This window comes from Onychomys torridus, chromosome 4, assembly GCF_903995425.1.
Source record: "Onychomys torridus chromosome 4, mOncTor1.1, whole genome shotgun sequence".
Classification (NCBI taxonomy): domain Eukaryota; kingdom Metazoa; phylum Chordata; class Mammalia; order Rodentia; family Cricetidae; genus Onychomys; species Onychomys torridus.
In genome coordinates this window covers 24,430,723-24,438,404 of record NC_050446.1, presented here as the reverse complement: position 1 = coordinate 24,438,404, position 7,682 = coordinate 24,430,723, and positions in this window count along the sequence as shown.

Here is a 7,682-nt window from a genome sequence, read left to right as displayed (position 1 = left end):
TATGAATTTAATAAGATCATATTAAAATGAAAAGATGTTGCGTTGAAATTACCAACTTCTTATATGCTTATTTTTGATGAGTTTTAAAATGTGTTCTGTTATGAGCTTCCACCATCTAAGCTAACTGTGAAACAAATTGCTTTATTTACCATTATCTTACATTTTTAGCATGCATCTTCTAGTTATTTGAGGAAGCCAATATGCAATATAACCAAACAAAGCATCACAGAATCTTTAGATTATTTTCTCTGAATTAGTTGGAAGCCAGCTATTGCTTAATGGACCCTGATGATGAGGTTACTATTGGTTACAACAATAAGTTTGAAATAAATAATTACGTTTTTCTTCCTCCTTTGAAAGTGGCTGGCATTTTGCTACAGTAAAAGGCATAAGGCCTAACATTTATTTTTGAATTATTCTGCAATTCTGTGTATTGGGAAAGCTACCCAGGAACACTGGAATGATTTTTTCAGAGACTCCATGAGCAAACGGCTTTTTCAGCTAGTGGAAGATACAGGAAAGAACAGCTTCAATAGGGACTGTGATTGTGGACACCATCACTCCATTCCATGTCCAGTCCTTTTAAATACCCACTTTCAACACTTTTTCATATTTTATACAGAAGTGGTAGATATTGTTGTATCCTTGCATGGTTTGATTCCTTATGTTTCTTTCTATCTTATAGATTTAATCTTTCCACTATTCAAAACTTGAAAAATTTCACTTGCTTCCACATATTGATAATGAATTCTTTGATAATTGCATTTTTAAAAGTTTGTATTTTAGATTTTGCATTATAATTTCCACTATATATATATTTTTTCCCATGTTTTTTCATGTGAATGGATGTTTTGCCTGCATGTATTTCTGTAGTCTTGCATTACAATTTCCACTATATATATATTTTTCCATTTTTTTTTCATGTGAGTGGATGTTTTGCCTGCATGTATTTCTATGCACCATGTACATGCCTGGTACCCACAGAGATCAGAAGAGACTGGAACTGGTATTATGGACAATTAGATGTCAGAATATTGTGGGTGATGGGAAATGAACTTAAGTCCAGTATAAGATTAGTATATGTTCTAACCACAGGGAAATCCTGTCAGTTACATTCCTCGAAATATATTTTACTTAGAAATATAACATTGATTTATTCTGGATAAAAAATTAAAATAGTGATGCAATAAGTTAATTTATTCATTGGCATGGTCTTTATTTCTCCTTAAAGTTGCCCCATTGAGGAGAGACCATTAAGTATATGATCTTTTCAGAAATGGAAGTGCGTGAGGAGCACTTGTTCTTAACTGTCCAAGTTCCAGAAGATTTCATCGTTCTTTACTAGGATTATTTTGTAATCTTTGTTGCTTTGTTTATCCTATCCTTTTTACAGTTTTATTTCAAAAGAATATTGGTCCATGTGTATTTTTTTTTGTACTGATCGTGTCTAATGTTATATTTCTTTTTTAAATACAACGCGATGACAACATACCATAACAGTTTTGACTTACTATTTTCTTTTTATTTACTTTTATAGTATTCTATTCCATAGTGTTTACAATAGGCATCTTTAACTTATTGCCACATACATCCTCATATATTTATTTTAAAATGGCTACAAGAGTTTATATCAATTTCTTTTGTCTACTTTGTAATTATCATGTATTTTCCTTGTGTTATAATAGCACATACATGTATTTGCAATGTTTTATATATATATATATAATAGCAAAATATTATTTCACTTGCTGACTAATGAGAGATGTTTTTGTTTGCTTGTGTGTTTTAAAGTACTGGGGATGACAGCTAGAAACTTTCTTGTGCAAAACAGGTACTCTAATGCTTGGTTTTTATTTGTATACTCACTTTTTTCAATCTACTTTTCTCTAATGTATTTTGTCATGATGCATAGAAATTAACTTTATATAACATAGTTATCATTTGCAGCTAATTTAATTTTTATTAATCTTTTTTGTGGGGGAGGGATGAGAGTATTTAAAACTGTACTACTAAGCTGGGTGGTGGTGGAACCATACTTTGAATCCCAGCTCTCAGTAGGCAGAGCCAGGCAGATCTCTGTAAGTTTGAGACCAACCTGGTCTACAGAGCGAGATCCAGGACAGGCACCAAAACTGCACAGAGAAACCCTGTCTTGAATAAATAAAATAAAATAAAACCTATACTATTATATTATGACAACAGCAGACAAAAATATTCTAAAGGCTATAAAATTTCTCTTATGAAGAGAGAGAAGTGAAATTAGGGTAGATGTCAACATGGTAGGACATTGTCTTCTGTGAGATTGCCTGCTTTCACTCTTTTGTATCCCACTTATAGGAATATTTCTACCATCTAAACATATTATCCAGTATTCTGCACAAAAGAGAGATTCTCACAATGAATTAGCATTGGGTATGTTTGTCTTAAAATGCTTTTGAATCTTCATAGATAAGAAGTGTGTGACATCTTGCCTTCCCAATGTATAAATTTATTTTCTCACAGCATTGTAAAGGTGTCTCATTTTCTTGTGGCTTGTATTACTTAAGAGATAATTCTGTTGTATATGTATGTGTCTTTTCTGTAAATAATTCTTGCATGCTTTGAACACTTTTGTAGTTTTCTTTTCCTTTCATTTTCTTCTTGTTTTTGAGATAGAGCTGCACATACCCCAGGATGATCTAAAATTTACTGTGTAGCCCAGATTATTGGAAGATCTCTCAATATCAAGATCTTCCAAGAACCTAGTGTATATTCATGTTGTGACATTACTAGAGATTTTGTTTTAAATTGACTTTCAAGAATCTGACTGAGGTTCTTCAATGCTTCAGTCACATTACTTCATGTTAATTGTTTTTGAACAAACTAAGGTATTCACTCTTGTTTCTGAAGCAAACACTCTAGTAAATTAGAGATTCCTAAAACCTTCCAGTTTTTTGGATCAATGAATTTACAATTCATATTCAAGTAATAAAAGTATTGGATACTATTTCTTAAAATAAATTTACCCATTTTTCAGTCTTCATCAATTATATTTCTGCATATGTTGACTACATGTTGCTGATGTCACACTCATGTAATCAGTCTTTTGCTCCTTCCTTTGCATTTTAATAATATTACATATAGTTACAGTGTCATCAAGTACTCAGCTTTCTTCATCTATAGTATCTTCAATCCCAATTAATCTGGTCAGTTAATTTCTGCTTCAGATACTTATCTCCCATCTGCAGAAACAAGTTTTAGTTTTTTGTTTTTGTTTTTTTTTTTAAATTTGGGCTTTTAAGCCTTATGCTTTTACTTAAACACATGAGCATATCTGTAATGCTGTTTTAAGATCTTACATTAGGTCTCTTTTTCCGTTTCAAACTTATATATTGGGAATCTTTGCATATTGATTTTTTTTTCATTCCCACAAGGGCACTTTTTCTGCATTAGGGCAAAACAAACAAACATACAAACAAACAAACAAAACACCCCTGCACTTTTCTTTTTTTAATCATAATAAGATTTTAATAGAAGAAAGCTACATATACAATACACAACAAATCAAACCCATTAAGACAAAATCAAAAAGGTGCACATTCTGAGCCTTATAAAATACAGGTTAAAAATATTTCCCTGTGTTCTGTGCCCTTCAAGAAATGTCTAGCTTTTAAGTCCTCACTATTTTATCTAATGTTGTAGTTTTTCATCATACATGTGTATCCTAGCATCTAATAAATACACATAGGGGCTGAAACCTCAAGTTTCTGTACAGATTTATTTCTGCTTATTTCTTTCTTTGTAAAAATTTCCCTGTAAATACTAACCCATTTGGACCCACCAAGTTCTTATTTCCGTGTCTTTACTGAGCCAGGCTATTGTAGCATGCTTAATCTCTCTTTGTAGCATATATTTCCTACAGGAAACTACTGACAGTTAGAAAACGGGATAACAAAGCTTATCTCCTTTTCCTGCTCTTAAGAACCACAGTTGATGGTGAGGAAAAGAAGGGTGAACAACAGAAGGGTTGCTAAAAAAAGAAAGAAAGAAAGAAAGAAAGAAAGAAAGAAAGAAAGAAATAAATAAAGAAAGAAAGAAATCCTTCTGAAGTGTATAGAAAGACTTAGTAAAAAGCAAAACATGTAGGAGTAGAGGCAAATAAGTGTCCCTTTTCTGACACTGTACCCAAAATATACACATATGTGAAGTAGGTACAGAGAGTGTGGTTTGGATCTCAGTCAGAATGAGAATCAGGAAAAGAACAGCAATATACCTTGATCTCTTGATGATTCTGAGCTCGTAGAAACACCATGGAACAAGCTATAAATACTTTTCCTAGGACCTGTAGTGTTGAATCCTTATTGGGCCCCCTGGAAGGCACACTTGTACTCTATGCCAAGATAAACAAACATCTACAAAAGACCTTTCAGCTACTATAGAATAGAAGGAATCAGGAAATCATTGCCTATAGGAAGACTAAGGATTTGGAGAAGAGTTTCTAAGCACCTTTATTTTAGGAAAAAAATTTTAAAAAATCATAAATTATCAAGCCCTCTGTAGCTTCAGGAAAATTAGAGGTTGGGATGGCCACAATTTCACCTAAGAGAGCATCTGAGTGGCCATGCCTTTAAAATGCTGTTTTTCTATGAGCTCTTCTTCCCAACCAAGAGTCTACCAATGATAAAGAACAATAAAGGGTAAATAATTTCTGCAAAACTGAATATTTATTCTAAAGAGACTACATTTTATTAATGATTACTAAGAATAAGTGAATTTGGATGAGAAATCACTTCATTAGACTGCACACACCACAATTCCATGAACTAAATTATCTTCTCTAGACAGATTTTGGCCTCAAGAGTAAGGATAAATTAAATTTTATAAAATATTTTCCATATCAGTATGGCTATATGCAAATCATGACCTTTTACATGCAGAATCAAGATATTCTTAAATAAGTTAATTCTATTCAATTTTTTCCCCTAAGAAACCTATGTTGGAAATTCTCTCCCACTTTCATATTGTGTTCAGAAATGCATTATTACTCTCTCCAAGGTAAATAGTATGAGACCAATCAATTCCCAGTAATCTAGATTATTCAATCATGAAACAGCGCACTTGAGAATCCAATTGTGATATGCAATTATCATGGCTTTTTGCCCAACTAGGACTCCTCCAACTTACAAAGAGATTGACTAATAAAAGTTCATATGTTAAGAAAGTGTGGGAGCTCAATACTTATTATTCTCTTGGAATAATTTTGGATATGGTAGTTCCTTTGTTAAGTCAAAGTAAGAAAGCTTTATAAACGCTCAAGGAGGAGCAAGCATTAATTATGATAGGCTCTTAGGGCACAAAGATTCACAGCTTTGCATTGATTTGCATGATTGACCTAGATATCTCCACAATATCAAACTATCAAATGGTGATGGGTGATGTTGTTCTGTATGCTGTGAATATGCGTTTCTCTGATTGGTTGATAAATAAAGCTGTTTGGCCAATGGTGAGGCAGAATAAGGTTAGGCAGGACATTCTAAAGAGAGAGAGGAAGGAAGAGGGAGTAGAGGAGAGGCTGCTAGCTTCTGCCAGGAGAAGCAAGATGTAAAAGTACCAGAAAGTTACAAGCCATGTCGCAAAGTATAGATTTATAGAAAAGGTTAATTTAAGATGTAAGAGCTAGATAGTGAAAAGCCTGCCATGGTCCTAGTTTAAAAATAATATAAGCCTCTGCGTGTTGACTTGGGCAGGACTGGGTGGGACACAGGAATTTTATAAGTGGCTGTGGGACCTTGGTGCTGGGCACAGGAAAACTCCAAAATGGGGGCCTAAAAGAGGCACAGAGGATATCATAGGATCCAAAGAGCTTCCAGACTTACTTTCAAGAAATGTGAGGAGAGGTGGGGAGAAAGCATTGTTCTTCAAGGGAAGCATCGCTCGCAGGTGGTGAAGATGGCTTTACGGGTGAAAGTAGAGGTGCTGCCTGTGCATGAAGGAAATTTCCCAGCAAAGAGGTGAGATGTGAAGTTACTTAATTACTTCTCTGGGAAAAGTAAGAAAGCTTGGTTAGGAAGAATTAAAGCCCCAAAGAAGGAACACAGACAAGATCTGAGTTACAGGTGCTAGGCTGCTGATGACGTGTGTAATGGAGGGGATGTGTGATATGTAAGTTACACATACCATACTAAGTACTTTTTAAACAGGGAGTGATGGGTATTGTATAAACACAGTACTCATGCATGACATTCTCAAAAAAGAGCATTTAAATTATGGAAATATAACTGGACTGAGAATAATTCCAGTTAAGTCTCTAAAGCTGTTCACAATGAAGAGCAAAGGGATTCTCCGTCAGAACTCACACAGACGAAAGTGGCAGTAATCCTTATTTGCGGCTTTTCAGAGATCCATTTTCTGATTTTTCTATTCTTTGTGCACCTATGCAATCTCAATAACATGGCTGCCTAAACAAAATTTGAAAAATAACAGCACCAATTGACATGCCAACATGGATGCAATAAATCTCAGAGGCTCCACCCCTAGATGAATAGCTAAATAAAATTAATGGTTGCTGAGAGGAAGAATCAATCATCTGTAGCACTGATCCCTTGACAAGTTATCCAATGTACACCTGTCCAGTCCTAAGAATATACACATAGAAGCAACGCTAAATGGACTTAGCTTATAATAGGTATGTATGTAGCAATAGTAATAAATGATAAGATAGGAAATTTGAGAAGGAGTTGGGGAGGATAAGGAAGGAGTTGGAGGGAGGAGTAGAAGGAGGTTGTCAACATAATACTCATCTATGAAATTCTGAAAAATACATCAATAACAAAACCAAGGACTTCTCTATTTCATTTTATTATCATTATCATAGTTTTTTCTGTTCCTCGGTCATGAGTATTCTCTTAATATTTGTAATGAATTTGAAAAGTACATGCTATCAGCTCCACATTTTAGAATGTCTCATTTTAGAGTCAGATGTGTAGCTGAAGTTTTTCGGGTGTATGGGCGCTTATAGAATAATCACTCTGAAGCTTGTATTAATTAAAACTGCTTGGCCATTAACTCAGCCTACCACTGACTAGCTTTTACACTTAAAATAACCCATAATTCTTATTTATATTTAGCCACATTGCTCGGTACCTTTTCTCAGTTCTGTCTTCACATCTTGCTTACTCTGTGTCTGGCTGGTGACTCCTGATTCAGCCTTCCTCTTCCCAGAAATCTCCTCTCTGCTTACCCTGCCTATACTATACTTCCTTCCTGGCTACTGGCCAATCATAATTTTACTTATCAAGAAATCAGAGTAACACCTTCACAGTATATAGAGCAACATCACCTGTCCCAGATGTAAGTTGCAGAAACAGGACATCAGGCTAGCTGTCCTGCAGGAATCCTTATCTGTGGCATTTAGGAAATGCATTTTCTGAAATGCTCCTCACTATTTGGAAAGGTGAGTAAGATCTTCATCCTGCCTTTTAAGTAATATACATCAAATAAGAATGAAACAACTGTTATTCTCTTCCTTGTTCACATAAAATATGTGCTATGTTAGTGACTCAAATGAAGCTGTTTCTTATAAAAACCTTTGGTATTTGTTTTTTTTGTTTTTTTTTTTTTTTTTTTTTTTTTTTTTTTTTTTTTTGTGTGTGTGTGTGTGTGTGTTATGAAACACTCTGACTAAGGCAACTTGTAGAAGGAAG